The sequence below is a fragment of the Carcharodon carcharias genome, chromosome 20 (genome assembly GCF_017639515.1).
Source record: "Carcharodon carcharias isolate sCarCar2 chromosome 20, sCarCar2.pri, whole genome shotgun sequence".
NCBI lineage: Eukaryota > Metazoa > Chordata > Chondrichthyes > Lamniformes > Lamnidae > Carcharodon > Carcharodon carcharias.
This window is the reverse complement of record NC_054486.1, coordinates 78,776,950-78,793,205: the sequence shown is the minus strand read 5'-3', so window position 1 is coordinate 78,793,205 and position 16,256 is coordinate 78,776,950. Positions and strand designations below refer to the sequence as shown.

Sequence of the window (16,256 nt, the reverse complement as noted above, 5' to 3'; positions counted from 1 at the left end):
TACTAAGATAATTAAGTTAGTATTTTGAAATGCAACAGTGATGAAATTCATTTTCAGAATCCTTATCAAATTTAGTGGTTTGCTTAATGAACCATTCTGGGAAATTCTGTGTTTGTGAAAGAAAATGTCACACATTACAGGCTTACTGCTGTCATAGTATATCAGAAATCCTACTGAGAGGACCTGTTTTGAATCATTAATAGAAAGTTAGAAGTGAGCCTACATTGGGCCCAATAAGTGAATGGGTTTTGTGTGGATTGAAATGGTTTCAAATAAAAGCACCCAAATAGCTCCCATTTCCTTAAAATACTTACAAAATGAGATATATCTGAACCATGGAACGCTTCACAAATTTGCGTGTCATCCTTGCGCAGGGGCCATGCTAATCTTCTCTGTATCGTTGCAATTTTAGTATAACCATGATTGCACAGATCACCACATGGCTGTAATGACTTGATGTACCAGACAGATTTCAACAAGAAACAGGTAAACTTCATTACAAAGAGATTTTCAGATTCTACATGCTTGAACAGGACCCTCAACAGGAAATTCCACCCCTAGATTACACGCACTAAGGGCTCATTGGTCGGACCCTCCAAGAACATCATGTGACTCCTGATAGACAGTAGGAGATGTTATGCCTTCAGGAACTACATTTCCTCTCTTTTAGTTTTTTACAGTGTCCATCTACAGAGAACATTTGAATATCCAACAATGTGCACATATATACAACTCAGGCAATTAAAGGTTAAGTCTCTGAGGTGCTTTCCTTATTTAGTTAGAGCAGCGTAGCTCTACCACTTGAGGTTCTTCCACAGGATAAACATGATCAGGAATTGCAGTACCAGGTACATCATTAGAAAGTGGGGCAGTTCAGGGTTTGGCAACTCTACAGAGACATCTGGCATGTCTATTCTAGGTCAATCTGTCGTCTCAGAGATTAATAGTTCAATATTAATCACAGGCAGAATGGTTGGTTGTTGGAATGCCACTCTATCCCAAAGATGGTCCACATGTTTTTGAATAATTCTGTCTTCCACTTCCACCTGAAAGGATAAGGGAGCAGTTTCTGAGATAATGGTTCCAGGAACCCAACAAGGTCCTCTTCCGAAATTCCGTACGACGACTGTGACTCCTACAGTGAATCTGCAAGTTTTGCTATGGATATCGTGATTCAATTTTTGATTACTTCAATCCCTCTCTACATTCCCCTCTAAGTTTAGAAACACCAGACTTAACCTTTTACGTAGGTGGCGTTTCATCAATAATTCAGATGGCGTTGAACCCGTAGTTGAAAGAGGCGTCATACGATAATTGAGAAGAAAGTAGAAAGTCAAGTTTCTAGAGCACGTTCTGATAACCTTTTCATTCCAGATTTGGAAATTTGCACATCTCTCTCAGCTAAACTATTTGATGGGGGATATATGGGGCTGTTTTAATATGTCTGATTCAATTTAACCTCATGAATCCCTGAAACTCTGTACCAGTGAAGACTGGTAATCAGGAACAATGATTTCCTGTAGGCCATCTATACTAAAACAATGACTCAGCTTTTCGATAGTTGCAGTCAAGGTTGGTGATCTGACTGCATACACATCCGTCCATTTAGAATGTGCATCTACAATCAATAAAAACATGGTATCTAAGAATGGTACCTAATTATTGATCCATAGTCAATATGTAGTCAACCAGGGTTGACCAGGCCACTCCCACAGATGCAGTGGAGCTGAAATAGGCAAATTCTGTTGTTGCTCACAATGGAGACAGTGCTTGACCATGCTCTTAATGTCACTGTCAATGCCTGGCCGCCAGACATAACTTTGCACAAGCATTTTCATCTTTGATATGCCTGGATGCGCACATTGAAGCTGCGTCAAGAGTGGTTCTCTTCCTTGCGAAATGACGACAACTCTTGATCCCCACAACAAGATTCCAACTTGACAACTTACCTCTGTTTTTCGTGCATGGAATGGTCTCACCTCTTCAGACACTGGTGAATTTGGCCACCCTTGCAAAACAAGGTCTCTGATTTTCGACAATATTGGATCTCTGTTCATTCAGTTTCTAATTTGCTTCACACACACAGGCAAAGAATCCAAGAAATTCAGTGAAAGCACAACTTGTGGCACTGGAACATGTACAATATTATCTGAAAACGGGAGATGACTGAATGCATCCACATTTGCAATATGCAAACCAGAACATTGCGTAAAGGTATAATCATATGCAGACAATATCAAAGCCCAACGTTGAATTCTTGCTGATGCTATGGCGGAATGTCCTTATGCTCATTGAATAAAGCCATGAATGGTTTATAGTCCGACACAATGGTGAAATATCATCCATGCAAATACTGGTGGAATTTCTTCACTCCTAACATCACCGATAAACCTTCCTTTTCTAGTTGGGAATAACCCTTCTAGGCTGTGGAGAGGGCTCTCGAGTCAACCAATTGGCCTTTCTGATCTGATTTCTGGCTTTTCTTTTTCTGTTTGCCACAGTGTTTTGCCTTGTCCTTCATTTTGGTTTCACAGTCGAGCAAGTTTCTCTCTGGTGAAATCTTAACTTGTTTCAGTTTGGTAGTTGAGCTACCCATGGCTTCATTACCCACTTGGATCTTGGAAAGTTCCACGACTTTTCCTTCTAATGCATCTTTTGTTTCATTCAGCTGATTCTTCAGCTCTTCTGTCTTTCTTGTATCTTTTGGCTTCTCCTGGGGTATTGAACAGTGTTGAGTCTTCCCTGCCAACTGTTTCTTCAGTTTGTTCAGAATGACACTAAATTCATTTTGTTTCTCTTTATGATTTTCCAGAGGAACCAATTCTGACCTGAGGGATCCACCTCTGACCTGAGAGATCCTTGCAGCACCTGAAGGTCGTTCAATTCTCCTAACTCATTCCAAAATACACTGTTGTATTTCCTTAGCAGTTCAGGAACTCATCCTGTTATCAAGTGAAATATTTCAGAGCAGTCAAGCTTGATTTTTTGTAACCAGTCTCAGCCTAGAAGACTAGGCTGTCTGTTGCCAATAGGACAGTGGAACTGTGGCAATGCCCTTTACCTATATAGATTCTCCAGTGTATGTCTTCAATTTAGCGGCTGTCCACTCCAGATTCAGTGGCTGTGTACATTCGTTTAAGTATTTAAATGTGTGCTTTGCCACCACTGTGGTTGAAATTCCTGCATCTCCCTCCATTATCAATGGCTTTCCATTAACTTGGATTGTGACAGTGATAGGTTCAGTTTTTACAGCAGTGACATTGTACAGGGAATAGGTGTCAGCATCAGCTGCTTCAGGTTCTGTTGTATTTCTCAATTCAATCATGTTGGTTGGCTGCTTTATGGACTATTTCGACTTCGCCCTGCATGCCTTACTACGTGACCTTTCTTGTGGCAGTAATGACATTCTGCCTCCTTGAATCTACAGGTGTCCGGTACATGGTCACCCCCAAATCTATAACAGATTAACCTCGGAGACACTGCTGAAATGCTTCCACTAGGCCTTTTTGTGTTTCTGACAGTGGACTTTGCCTCTCACTTCGCTGCTGTGTCTCTGGTTTTCATGGCAGCCCAGTGTGAGTTTCCCACGCCACATGAAGAACAGTGCCATGTTGTACATGTTGTAAAGCCTGCGAGTCTCTCGCAGCACTTTCCATGGTGAGTGATTTTTCCATGGTGCGCTTCAAATCGATGTCGACTTCTGTGAGTAAACGGCGCTGAATGGCATCGTCATGAACTCCATAAACTGATCGGTCCTGCAGCATATCATTTAGTGTGTCCCCAAAGACACAGTGTTCTGTCAACTGCTTCAACTTCACAATATCGATTGCGATGGACTCTCCTGGAGCCTTAACTCTGGAATTAAACTTGAACCTCTGCATTATTACGGATGGCTTCAGCTGGAAATGCGTTTTCATGAGGTCTGTTAATTGAGTAAAGACTTAGAATTGGGCGCTTTCGGGGCCATCAGGCTATGGATGAGATTGTATGTCTTGCTACCACATACACGCAAAAGAATTGCTTTCTGCTTTTCTTCTGCATCTTTTAACATGCAAATTAGGGTTCTATGACAGATTCAGGCCCAGCCAATGCTGCCCTGAACTGAATCTTTTGAACGGCATCCAGACTCCTGTTTTGCTCAATGGTTCTTTTTAAAATGAGGCACAAGCCTCAAAATGGTTCTGACTTCTTTTTTGCTGGAATGGGTAGGCTGCTGGCATGCTTTGTCATCTGACAGTTAATATTGAGCGCTATAGATCAGTTATTATGCAGAAATGATAAAAGGGGCAATGAAAATTCAACCATGAACATTCTAGTAATTGAGACAGAAAACCATAGAACAAAAAAGGTGATTTTGCATTTTCTTGCACCTTCAGCCAGGAAGTATTGAATTATTGAATATAAAATTTTCATTCGTTCTACATGAAACATTGATTTAAGCTTGACATTTTTCCTACGTTACAAGAGTCACATTATATTAATTCTTCCTACATTACAACAGTACCTACTCTTCAAATGTACATCAGTTGCTGTAAAGTGGCCTGAGGTCAGGAAAGGTGCTGTAGCAATGCAAGTCTTTCGTTTTTGACAATATTAGGTGTGGACTTCTCAACTGCCTTAGGATAGCTTATTACAATCTGTAACTTATTTTGAATTCCATCCTGGCCTTTTGGAGGTGCTCTGTGCCCCTCTGCAGTTATTACTGAGATTAGGGTTTGGCTGGAATTTGAACACTAATAGATAGCAATTCTCTTGTTATTCTCTCGTTATTCTCCAGTTACAGAGGAGGTTATAATCCAAGCGCCCATTATAACAGAACAGTGGCTTCACTGAGGAAGTTGTGAACCATGTTTTAAAGTTCTAGTAAGAAAGCAGCAAAGCTTCATCAGATTAACAGTTGATTTATGGTTCTATTGCATGTTCCTTTAACGCTAATGGGGGAAAATGACAAATTTTGCTCAAATAAGCCTTAAATCTGCCACTTTTTTGATATGTAACCCTATACCACCACACAGTTGCAAATGGGGATCATGACTGAGGAAAGTGGGTTGGAATTCGCATGGACACAGAAGGCTGGGTGAAAGTATTATCCACTGTGCCAAACTCCATCCCAAGAGGATGTATGCCATGTGCCGTGGATGCTTTCAATCCCTTTCTGAAATAAGAATAGAAAACTGGTTTGAAAAGAAAACCACTGGAGAAAGGAATCATCAGACAATTGTTTAGCTAGTTAACCAGGTACATTTTAATGATAAGTTAATATAATTGGAGTATTTTCAAATGTATAGCTGTAAAAATACAATTAATTTTGACAGCCTTTCACTGTAAATGAAGATGTTAAATTTGTTGCGGTTTTAAGTAGTTTTCTGTGCTTTCTGCGACCTGTAACAAAGATTAACCCAGATGCGTCTGTAAATCATGATGGTTCTGGCACTCAACTGATGGAAAATGATCTTTGGGAGCTGGTTTTCAGCTGATGACAGGGCAGTTTTTTCTCAAAATTGATCCTAACTCCAAAATGGGTGGTGGAATATAGGAGGCACAGAAAATATGGGAAAAAAATAATCTTAAAGTATTGTTTTTGAAACAAAATGGATGCAAAAATAATTAATAGTAAAAAACAAAGAGCGAAAGAAATGAAAAAATCAAGGGAGCAATGTGCTCACAATTTATTTTTGTTTTAAAAAGTTAGTGCGATGATTTGCTGTTATTGCTGTGTCTAATAATATTAGATACGCTTTTTGAAAGCCTTTACAAAAATGCTACATAAAGCATGCACAACTATTCTTTCCCCTTTGTAATTAACTTAGTGTTGCAGGAGTACAGCATTTCCACAGCTCTAGTGAAACCCGTTTAGGTTCCAGTTTTGGAAAATAACATACGAGTTAACCTAAAAACCTATAAATAATACCAGGACTTTTCTGAGAGGATTTTCGTGAGATTGACAGTAAAATGATGGCTGAGACATCTGACTGTCTGTGCCATCTCACTGATATCTGATCATATTTTCTTTGTGGGCCAGTTGAATAAGCTCGGCTTGTAATCTTTAAGTAGAAAAGGTTGAGGGTTGATCTAATGGAGGTGTTTAAAATGGTGAGGGGATTCAATAGAGTATATGGGGACGATTTTCCCCTCGTCGGGTGGGCTTGGTGGGTGGGCCTGGGAGTGGCTGTGCAATGGTCTGCCACCTGTGATCAAGCCCCCACTGCAATTTCATGCTGGCTGGCCAATTAACGGCTAGCCAATGTGAAACGCTCGCTGATAACCAGGGGTGCGCTCAGTGAAAACTCCCTGAAGACACAGAGCTGCCTCAGGGAGCTGAAGAATTCAGAAATAAGGAAAACATGTCGCCTCGTGTGACTCTGTCAAAAATGAGTTTTAAAAATATTTATTTTTAAATTCACTGTTCGAAACCTCATCCCGCCAATAGATAAGGTTTCGCAAAAAATGCAAAGGCCACTTGGACTATTCGCCCGCCCACCAACCATAAGGTTGGATGGGCAGTGAAAATTTCACGTTATTTAATTAATTAATGGGTTTAATAGCCCTCTTAATTGTTGACAGGCGTGCTGCCGACTCCCGTGCATGCCTGCCGACCGAAATATCACACAAGTGCACAATGACATCAGGACACTCGTTCAACATCATGCACTATTTCACGCTTGTGCTGTCAGGCACGGACCCTCATGCCAAGCTGAAAATCCTGGCCTATGTATTGGGCCCATGATAATTCTGAAGCCAGACCTAACTTAAATGAACCTAGCACAAAAAGAGTTCCCTTTAGTTACCTCAGTGATCTAAGGGTGGGAAATATGGCTGGATGATCAATTTTGAAGGCTCAAAATCCATTAGCGATGGCAGTTATAATGAGTGTTTCGTTTCCACCAAGCGCTGAGTGTTAAAATAATCCCTAAAACATCCTCTCACAAATAGTATTAATGCAGTTTCTGAATATACAGTCACACTGAAGACTAAATGGATCCTTGACCAACAGTGGATATTGTCACAGAAGAGCACAACTACTGTATAAAGCTGCTTTTGTAATCATTGGGATAAAATCCAGGTCACAGAAGCCAGCAGCAGTTTTTTTAAACCTACAGTCAAAAAATTAAAACAGCGGCAAACTGGTTAGAAAAATCATTTGGTTTCTCACCAAGTGATCTGTTTGCTAAATGTTGATTGGTATTCATATAATTAAATTGATCCTAGAGTGGCAAAATACTGATTTTCCTATTATGTTGCACATTTGGATTCACATGCAGCAATGGATTTATTGACACATGCACTTAAAGGCAACATCAATAAATGAAAGAGAGGTATTTCTTCTGCACTGTAACTGTTACATTATTACAATTATGGTTAATTGCATGTTATAATGACCTTTCTCTTGTACTTGACATGCATCTATTAAAATCATTTGGCAGACATTTACAGAAGTATTATTCTGCACCAGCCTGCAAAAATCCCCATTTCTTTTTATAGAAGTCACTAATGGATGCTTTATGATCAGTTAACTACTCAATCTATTATGAATTCATTTGGGTTAGCAAGCAACTGTGACAGGGAAGCACTTAAGGATTCTTCAGATGTGTAGTCAGTAATCTTATCAAAAGTAGCCAGCAATTAGCACTTTGAATACTTGGTAAGAGTCACAGAGGCAAAAGTAAGCAATCTGCTGATTAAATGTATTAATTTATCCAACAATCTTGAGTGACACATCCAACTGCTGGTGATCCATTGAGTGGTTTCCAATTGCTGCAACTCTAGTTATGATTATGCATTTAATCCCTTTTAATTACTTTAACCTCTAACATTTTAATTGGGATTTTACTTCCATGCCCATCTTTACAGCAACTCCTACCAGTCCATACAATCAGTCTTGCATCATCCTATATTATCAAAATGGTTCGAAGCAAAGCTGCAGAACTGGCTGCAAAATTTGGTTTTGTATAGCCACAGGTTTCAGTGCTAAAGGAGCGGTAGTTAAAAAAAAAGTGGAAGGGAAGCGAGACCACTCTCACCCTGTTCTGATGAGGCCTGCAACAATTGCCACGTATGCAGAGTTGGCACATTAAGATGCCAGCCAGCTTCTAACATGGACTTGGCACTGCCATTTTGTGCCTGGCCAAGATGTTAACACACATTTTTTAAACATGCAGGATCCCCTGCCAGTGCTATTAAAAAGTATCCCCATCCAACTTGCAGATGAGGTGAATTTGCACTCTCTACTTAGACTTAGTAAAAGTATTGGGTTGTTGGAGGAGTTGTGTGAGATTAGTGGTGCTGGACATCTAGAAGAAGTTGTGTGCTTCTGAAAGGCCTCTGAGCACACCAGCTGCTCCCAGTCATAGGACTATAGTTGCATTTCCCTTTGGCTGCAGCCTACGTGGGAGATGGAGCACAGGCAACAGAGAAGACAATAGAGCCAGCATGTCCACAATCCAGATAGACATATCATCAGACTCCAGTTCCCATGAATGAATCTCTGGTTCCTGGTTGATCAAAACGTATCCTACCTTATAATCCCTCTGTTACCGACCATCATAATGTCCTTTTGACCTAAACCTGAACTAAAAATCTCGACAAAACATGCATTCCAAAACAATTTCATCCGAAAGCACGTGCAAGTACTCCAGACAAAACTCAGTTAAACACTATTATGACACAGCAGTTTTTACAGGCTGAGATTTTAAAATCCCAGATGAAAACTTTAAACAACTGTCATAACCCATATTTTCAATTGGTATGTTTTGAGTTGCAGCTCTAAATTCAGGAATAAGACCACCAGTTCTCGGGAGTTTGTTTATATCAAACTGAGGCATTTATTAATTTTCAACAAATTTAAACATATACACATGGTTACAAATCACTATCATAACTTTTTACAAATTCCCAAATTAATCTCCACTGAGGCAACAACAACCCATAGACTTTAAGCAGACACTAAGCAAAGCATTTTTACCTTACAAATTCAAAATGAGTTTTCTTTCAATTTGCTTCCTTTGCAGACAGTTGTAGGCTTACAGCTGCTTAGATATTACATGCCTCTGCCTTTCACACACAAACTCTCCTCAGGTTATAGCCAGTATGCCCCTTTGAATGCAAATTCTCATTGTATCATCAGGCTCTTTGAACTCCTTTCATAGTACCGATTTTATTAGTAATATAAACATTACTTGGTGTCTCCTAGCTAGGTGTAAGATTTCACTCCCACTCTTGAATGCTCTATTTAACAAAATGCAAATGTACCTCTACCTCTGTTAACATCTCAAAATTACTATATATCAAAGCACCCAGACTAGCTGTCTTTAAACCAGTTAAGATATACATACCCTTAGACTAAACCTCTATTTTAAAAAAAAATTCCAATAACATTATATGCATTAAAAGCTTCATGACAATCACCCATGTGCATTCCTTTAGTGCTTGTATTGTGGATGCTTTTGCCTGTCCTCGTGCTTCTATACACTACTCCCGGTGGCTGCAGCATGGCTGGTGGAAGGCTGTTGGCTTTTACTAAGAGAGACTGCAGATGGCCTTGCAGGATATCCTGGAGCAGTTCGGGGCCATCAAGGACTGGCTTCAAAATGCACCACTTTGAGATAGATGACAACAAGCTGACTGGCTGACTGAAAGGCAACATCAGGGGCACTGGATAAGTGGCAGGCCTGCCAATGCACCAAGCATTTCTGCGTGCTTGCCCATCCAACTTTATACGTTTACTGCCCCATTAAAGTCCCTATCTTCACCACACCAGTTTGTGACAAGTGAGGTGTGTGGCATTGGTAGGTGTGTGTGTGTAAGGTTGACCATATGAATATTAGGCATGGGTCCTGATTCTGAGAGATTGTTGATGCGTGAGTGATGGGGATGTGGTGCATTGAGCATTATATAAGGCTGTGGGTACAGCTACTGGAATATGGCTTTTGAAGATGCATTCACTGACCTTGACCACTCATGTGAGGTCATTGAACTTCTTCTGCTACTGGATCCATGTCCTCAGGGTTTGACTCCTGGCATTGACCTCCACAGCTGTCTGCTCCAACTGCCTTCACATTGTCTGTCTGGAGGTCCTCCTGGCCCTTTGCAGTAGATTGCCTCTCTGCTCCTTTTAAAAGCCTGTGTTAAGTCTTCCCGTGCTGCATCTGAGAACTAACGAGCCCTCTCTGAGTTCTGTCGAAAGGTCATGAGGACTCGAAACGTCAACTCTTTTCTTCTCCGCCGATGCTGCCACACCTGCTGAGTTTTTCCAGGTAATTCTGTTTTTGTTTTGAGCCCTCTCTGTGGCCTGCTGCACCACTACTCTGATCTCTTCTTGTTCCTAGTGTACTGAAATAGCTGCTGCAGCCAGAATACACCTTCCTTTTTAATAGATGCAGGCTGGTGTTTTGAAGTACAGGCTAGCTTTAATAAATGCTGGCCTCACACAGGCTTGGCTCAGCAGCAGATAGCACTGGCCATACACCACTATCAGGGCAATGAGAAGGCAGAGCAATGTTTGCATGCTGCCTGCATCACTTTCAATCGGTAGAATCATCCCAGATTTGCACTAATTGTGGTAGCAGGCGGGAAAAAGGACATTTTACCCGCCAGCTGCAATGGCAGCTTTTCGTGCTATATCGCCCCATTCCTGGTGCGTACCACCTCATTAATTATGCATCCCTGAGAAACACACCAGGTCACTGGCAGGGCGGCCTCTGATTCACCAGCCCTGCCATAACCTCAGGCCTTCAGTAAAGGCCATATTTAAAGGCCACTCCTGCACAAAGCTTTTTCTTCATTCATTCATGGGATGTGAGCTTCGCTGGCTGAGCCAGCATTTATTGCCCATTCGTGTTGCCCTTGAGAAGGTGGTGGTGAGCTGCCTTCTTGAACTACTGAAGCCCATGTGGTGCAGGTACATAAACAGAGCTGTTTGGGAGGGAGTTCCATGATTTTGGCCCAGCGACAGTGAAGGACCAAATCAGGATGGGAGTGACTTGGAGGGGACTTCCAGGTGATGGTGTTCCTATCTATCTCTTTACTCGTTCATGGGATGTGGATGTCGCTGGCTAGGCCAGCATTTATTGCCCATCCCTAATTGCCCTAATTGCCCTTGTTCAGAGGGCATTTAAAGAGTCAACCACATTGCTTTGGTCTGGAGTCACATATAGGCCAGATCAGGTAAGGACAACAGATTTCATCCCCTAAAGGACATTAGTGAACCAGATGGGTTTTTACAACAATCAGCAATGGTATTGTCGTCATCATCAGACCTTTAACTTCAGATTTTTTATTGAATTAATATCCCACCGTCTGTCATAGTAGGACTCAAAACTGATCCCCAGAGCATTATTTGGGTCTCTGGATTACTTGTCCAGTGACAATACCACTGCACCTCCACCTCCCAAACTGAAAGGCAACATCAAGGGCACTGGAAGAGTGGCAGGCATCCACTACCATCCTTCTAGGGTTTGGAAGCTGCTGTCCAAGGAGCCTTGGTGAATTCCTGCAGTGCATCTTGTAGATGGTACACACTGCTGCTACTGTGTGTCAGTGGTGGAGGGAGTGAATGTCTGTGGATGTGGTGCCAACCAAGTGGGCTGCTTTGTCCTGGACAGTGTCCAGCTTCTTCAATGGTGAGTTTCCCATTGCACAATTCCTAGCCTCTGCCCTGCTCTTGTAGCCACAGTGTTTATGTTACTAGTCTAGTTCACTTTCTGGTCAATGGTAACCCCCAGGATGTTGATAGTGGAGGATTCAGTGATGATAATGTCATTGAATGTCAAGGGGCGATGATTAGATTCTCTCTTGTTGGAGATGGTCATTGCCTGGCACTTGTGTAGCATGAATGTCACTTGCCACTTATCAGCCCAAGCCTGGATATTGTCTAGGTCTTGCTGCATTTGGATATGGACTGCTTCAGTATCTGAGGAGTTGAGAATGGTGCTGAACATTGTCAATCATCAGTGATGAACATCCATGTGAGGATCCTGCACCTCATCATCCCTCTCTCAATGCAACGTGAGTGCTCTCTCTCCTACTCTTAACTCTGCTGCCATGCACTAATTATCTCTACTTTGGTTCACAGGGAGCTCTGCCAAGCAATTGATACCCTCAGCCAGCCACTCCCTCAACTTCATCCACGTTCTCACCTCCTGCCAAGAGGACGCCTCCTCCATTGCCAGGCTGGAACTAAGCAGTCTGGAAGATCCATCATAGTGTTTACCCACACCGTCCACCAGGACAGAGTTACATGAGCAGGGACATGTTATTAATTGAATTTTTAAATTATTTTATTTTTATATGCTGTTGGAAACCTCACCTGCCCATGGATGAGGTTTCCTAAAAAATGCAAAGGCCGCCTGGCTTTTCGCCTGTCTGCCAATCGCAAGGTTGGGCAGGCAGTGAAAAATTTCATTCAATTACCCTCTTAATGGCCTTAATAGGCCTTTTAATTGTCAACAGGTGAGATGCCGACTCCAGCGCAAGCCCGCTGACCAAAATATCGCACGAGTGTGTGACGATATCAGGACGCTCGCCCAATGTCAACGTGCATCGTTTTATGCTTGGTTGGATCGGGCACGCACCTGCCCGCCCGAGCAGAAAATTCTCCCCTTGGTTGCTGATTTTCCTTAAGTAATGTTTCATAGATGTGACTGAGGCTTATCCTTCGAGATGATAGTTCTGAGGGTGGAAAATGATATATGTGGTAGCCGTTTACTGTTAAGTGAACGCTAGTTAGCCCCCTGATGGGAGTAGGCATATTGTAGCAATTACACTCCAAGGTCTCCTTTGTATTACTTTGCTACTTTTTGATGGAATATTCTAGAGGATCTGGAGATAAAAACAGCTAATTGTTCTCATACTAATTTGAATGTTTATTCAAACATAACAATGGACATGCCTCCTGGTCACTAGACACAAAAACCTTCTTACCACACTTGGGTCTGAACTAGTATAATATCTGTATGCCACAGAGACTTCATATCCTCATTATTACTAAAAATAATGAAGTTCTGCCTCGTAGTGAAATGGAGTGGGCACAGCTGAGTCAATTAAATCCTGATTAATTCATGCTAGTTCTTGTCCTCTCAGGTCTATATACTGAGTAAATTGGCAAATATTTAGTTCAGTAAACAAAACTCTTTTAGCCCAGTAAAGTGATAAAATATCAGTTGACACCTACATTAAGGTATATCAGTATAGTCCATAAAACCCAATGGTGTGTGTTTGCTGTAAGATGTAAAATTTAGAATTAATGATATGGGTGAATGAAAATAATCTGGAGAACTTCATAGTACACCAACCGAGATGGTGAACACTTAAAATTCTGTACAAGAGTTCAAGTAGTAGTTAATGCTAAAAATTCAAAAATGCTAATGGAAATTTTACGTAACTGTATGTGTAACATCTAATATTCATGAAAGCGTTCCTTGTTTCATGTCTGTCGCATGATATGTAGAAGAAAATGTAACTAAAAACTGAGCCGCATTTTTAAATATCAAGCAGCTTTGTCAAATAGAGCATGAATATCTCGTTGTTATGGCAACTTAGGTAAAGCACTGTAAGTTCTCAGATACTGACTGATGAAAAAGAAAAATTAGTCTACTTTAAAAACAATCAGTTTTACTACCAAACCTGTCAGCAATATAAGATTATGATCTTTAATAACCTTTATGGAGCAATTGTCGCATTTTAAATGCAAAATCATTTTTAATTTTTGTACAATCTAATAAAAAGAACAAAACTGTTGGCTTCTGAAAAGAGTTTATGGTCTGAGTAACTCCTTTTCACTGTTCCATTTATGAATGATTCAATCCGGCAGGAATTTTCATTTCTATGTAAATTTATGACTGTTATTTAACTTATTAGAAAGCTAAAAATAACACTTCAAATTAAGCGATCAATTGAGAAAGAAATTAAATATTAAAATATATCAGGAAACGCATTTTAAATTAAGATAATCCAAGTTACTGCAGGGAGTTCCTCTCACTGGCTCAGATCAACAGCAATTCCATAATGGTACATGTTTTCACTATCACTCATAAAAGCTATCTGAGATGATGTAGCAAAAGGGAATAAAAGAAATAAAATATTATTTTAATTAGGAAAATTTCTCATTGGTGTTGTCACAAATAAGAGGTGATGTGGCCATTGTCTTGTAGGATGTCATGGAAAATAGCTCAGAATGGAATGAAAACTGTTTTGCATCTGTTTTGGAATCTTGCTGTGCCTCCAGCACTGGCAGGTATGATTTGGAGTAAAAGTTGTTTGGGCAGCCGAATTAAATCATCGGACGTTGATGTTTGAGGATGCCACCCTGCTGCAGGTACTTTCCCCTTGACCAGGTGGGGTTAAAATGGCAGTGGGCAGCACATGCATCGGGAAAACTACAAGAGATACACAGCCGCATTCTAGCTACCTGCCCAAACTGGTCTTGGCGGACAGGCAGGATTAATAGTGGCCCTTACTACATTTGGTTCCAGCTTAGGCTGATGGGATAAAATTCATTTCTCTCTCCTACTGTAAAGCTCCTATGGGAAATGTGTTTGTGCAGTCTGCAATTCCTGATGGGCACGGGGCCAAAGCTCAAAGGCTTTCTCTACGTTGGCAAAATTCACACTGGTGCTGTAGGGGAGATTTATTTTTTAAGGCTGGAGTTGAAACAGATTGGTCGGATGGAGCAGAGGGTATTTAGCTCCACATCTGTTTGGGCTGTACCATACTTAGGAGTGCTTCATGCTGAAACTGCTTAGCAAAAAATAAACTTACTGAGCACAGCGAAACTAATATGAGATAAAAAAATTAATGAAATGTCAATTATTTATAAATAGCCTGACAGGCTAGAATTTCCACAAAGGTTCTCCTGATCTCCCACCATATGTTCAGCAGAGATTAGTGGAAACCTCAGAGAAACAATGGCCTGGAATTTGTAGTCAGTGATGAAGGAATGGTATCTCCATTGACCAAACTTACAGCTACCCACAAATGTTTCTCAGGCTTTGCAGCTCGCTATCATTGGGGATCTGATCCAATGTCATGCCCTCTATAGGGCATCTGTGTCCTTTGTGAGTAGGGCAAGAAACAGTGCAGCTATTTAACCAATCAGATTAAATAATCCTCACTGAGATATTCAGGGCTGAAATGTGAGCCCCCACTAGAAACAGGAACGGAGCAGGGTGGGTGGGGTAACTAAAATAGCCCCTTCAACCAGTGTGCCAGTTCCTTGGTTCTATTCCACCTCTGGGCCATTTTTACAGAGGCAGGATTGAGCGGGCAGCAGGGCCAACCCACCTGCTCACAGCTGGTAGTTGTCTTGGCTCATTAAGTGCCTCAACCTCCTCCTGAGTTCTCCAGCATCACAGATGCCAGTCTTCAGCCAATTCGACTCAGTCCACGTGATATCAAGAATTGGATAAAAGCATTGGATACTGAAAAGGTTATGGGCTTTGACAACATCCCAGAAATAGTACTGAAGACTTGTGCTTCAGAATTCTTGTTCGTCATGAATAGCTAAGCTGTTCCACTTTAGCTATAACACTGGCATCTGCCCAACAATGTGGAAAATTGTCTAGGTATGTCCAGACCACAAAAAACAGGAGAAGTTCAATCCACTCAGTCAACCTCCTTTCGATCATCAGCAAGTGATGGAAGATTTTAACAACAGTGCTATGAACTGGTACTTACAGAGCAATAACCTGCTCAGTTGGTTTTGCAAGGGCCATTTGGCTCCTGAATTTATTATAGCCTGGGTCTAACAAAAGAGCTGATCTCAAGAGGTGAGGTGAAAGTGACTGCCCTTGACATCAAGGACCATTTGACCGAGTATGGTATCAAGGAACCCTAGCAAAACTGAAGTCATTGAGAATCAAGGGAAAACTCCCCACCAGTTGAAGTCATACCTAGCACGAAGGAAGACAGTTGTGGTTCTTGAAGTCAAATCTTCTTAGTCCCAGGACATCACTGCAGGAGTTCCTCAGGGTATGTCCTAGGCCCAACCACATTCAGCTTTTTCATGAATGGCCTTCCCTCCACCATAAGGTCAGAATTGGGGATGTTCATTGGTGATTCTTCAGTACTATTCCCAACTCTTCAGATATGAAAGCAGTCAGTGTCCCTATGCAGCAAAATTTGGACAACATTCAGGCTTGGGTTGATAAGTGGCAAGTGATTTGCACCACGCAAGTGCTGGGAAATGACCACAAAACCAAGACCACAAAAACAATAGAATCAAACCATTTCCTCTTGACATTCAATGGCATTAACATCACTGA

General features: G+C 41.3%; 1 non-coding gene across 1 annotated transcript; it reads right to left on the bottom strand.

The window, feature by feature from the left end:
- Positions 1–329: 329 nt before the first annotated feature.
- LOC121292870 lies at positions 330–431 on the bottom strand. Its single transcript, XR_005946362.1, has one exon. It is a non-coding gene; the product is annotated as a U6 spliceosomal RNA (small nuclear RNA).
- Positions 432–16,256: the final 15,825 nt, after the last annotated feature.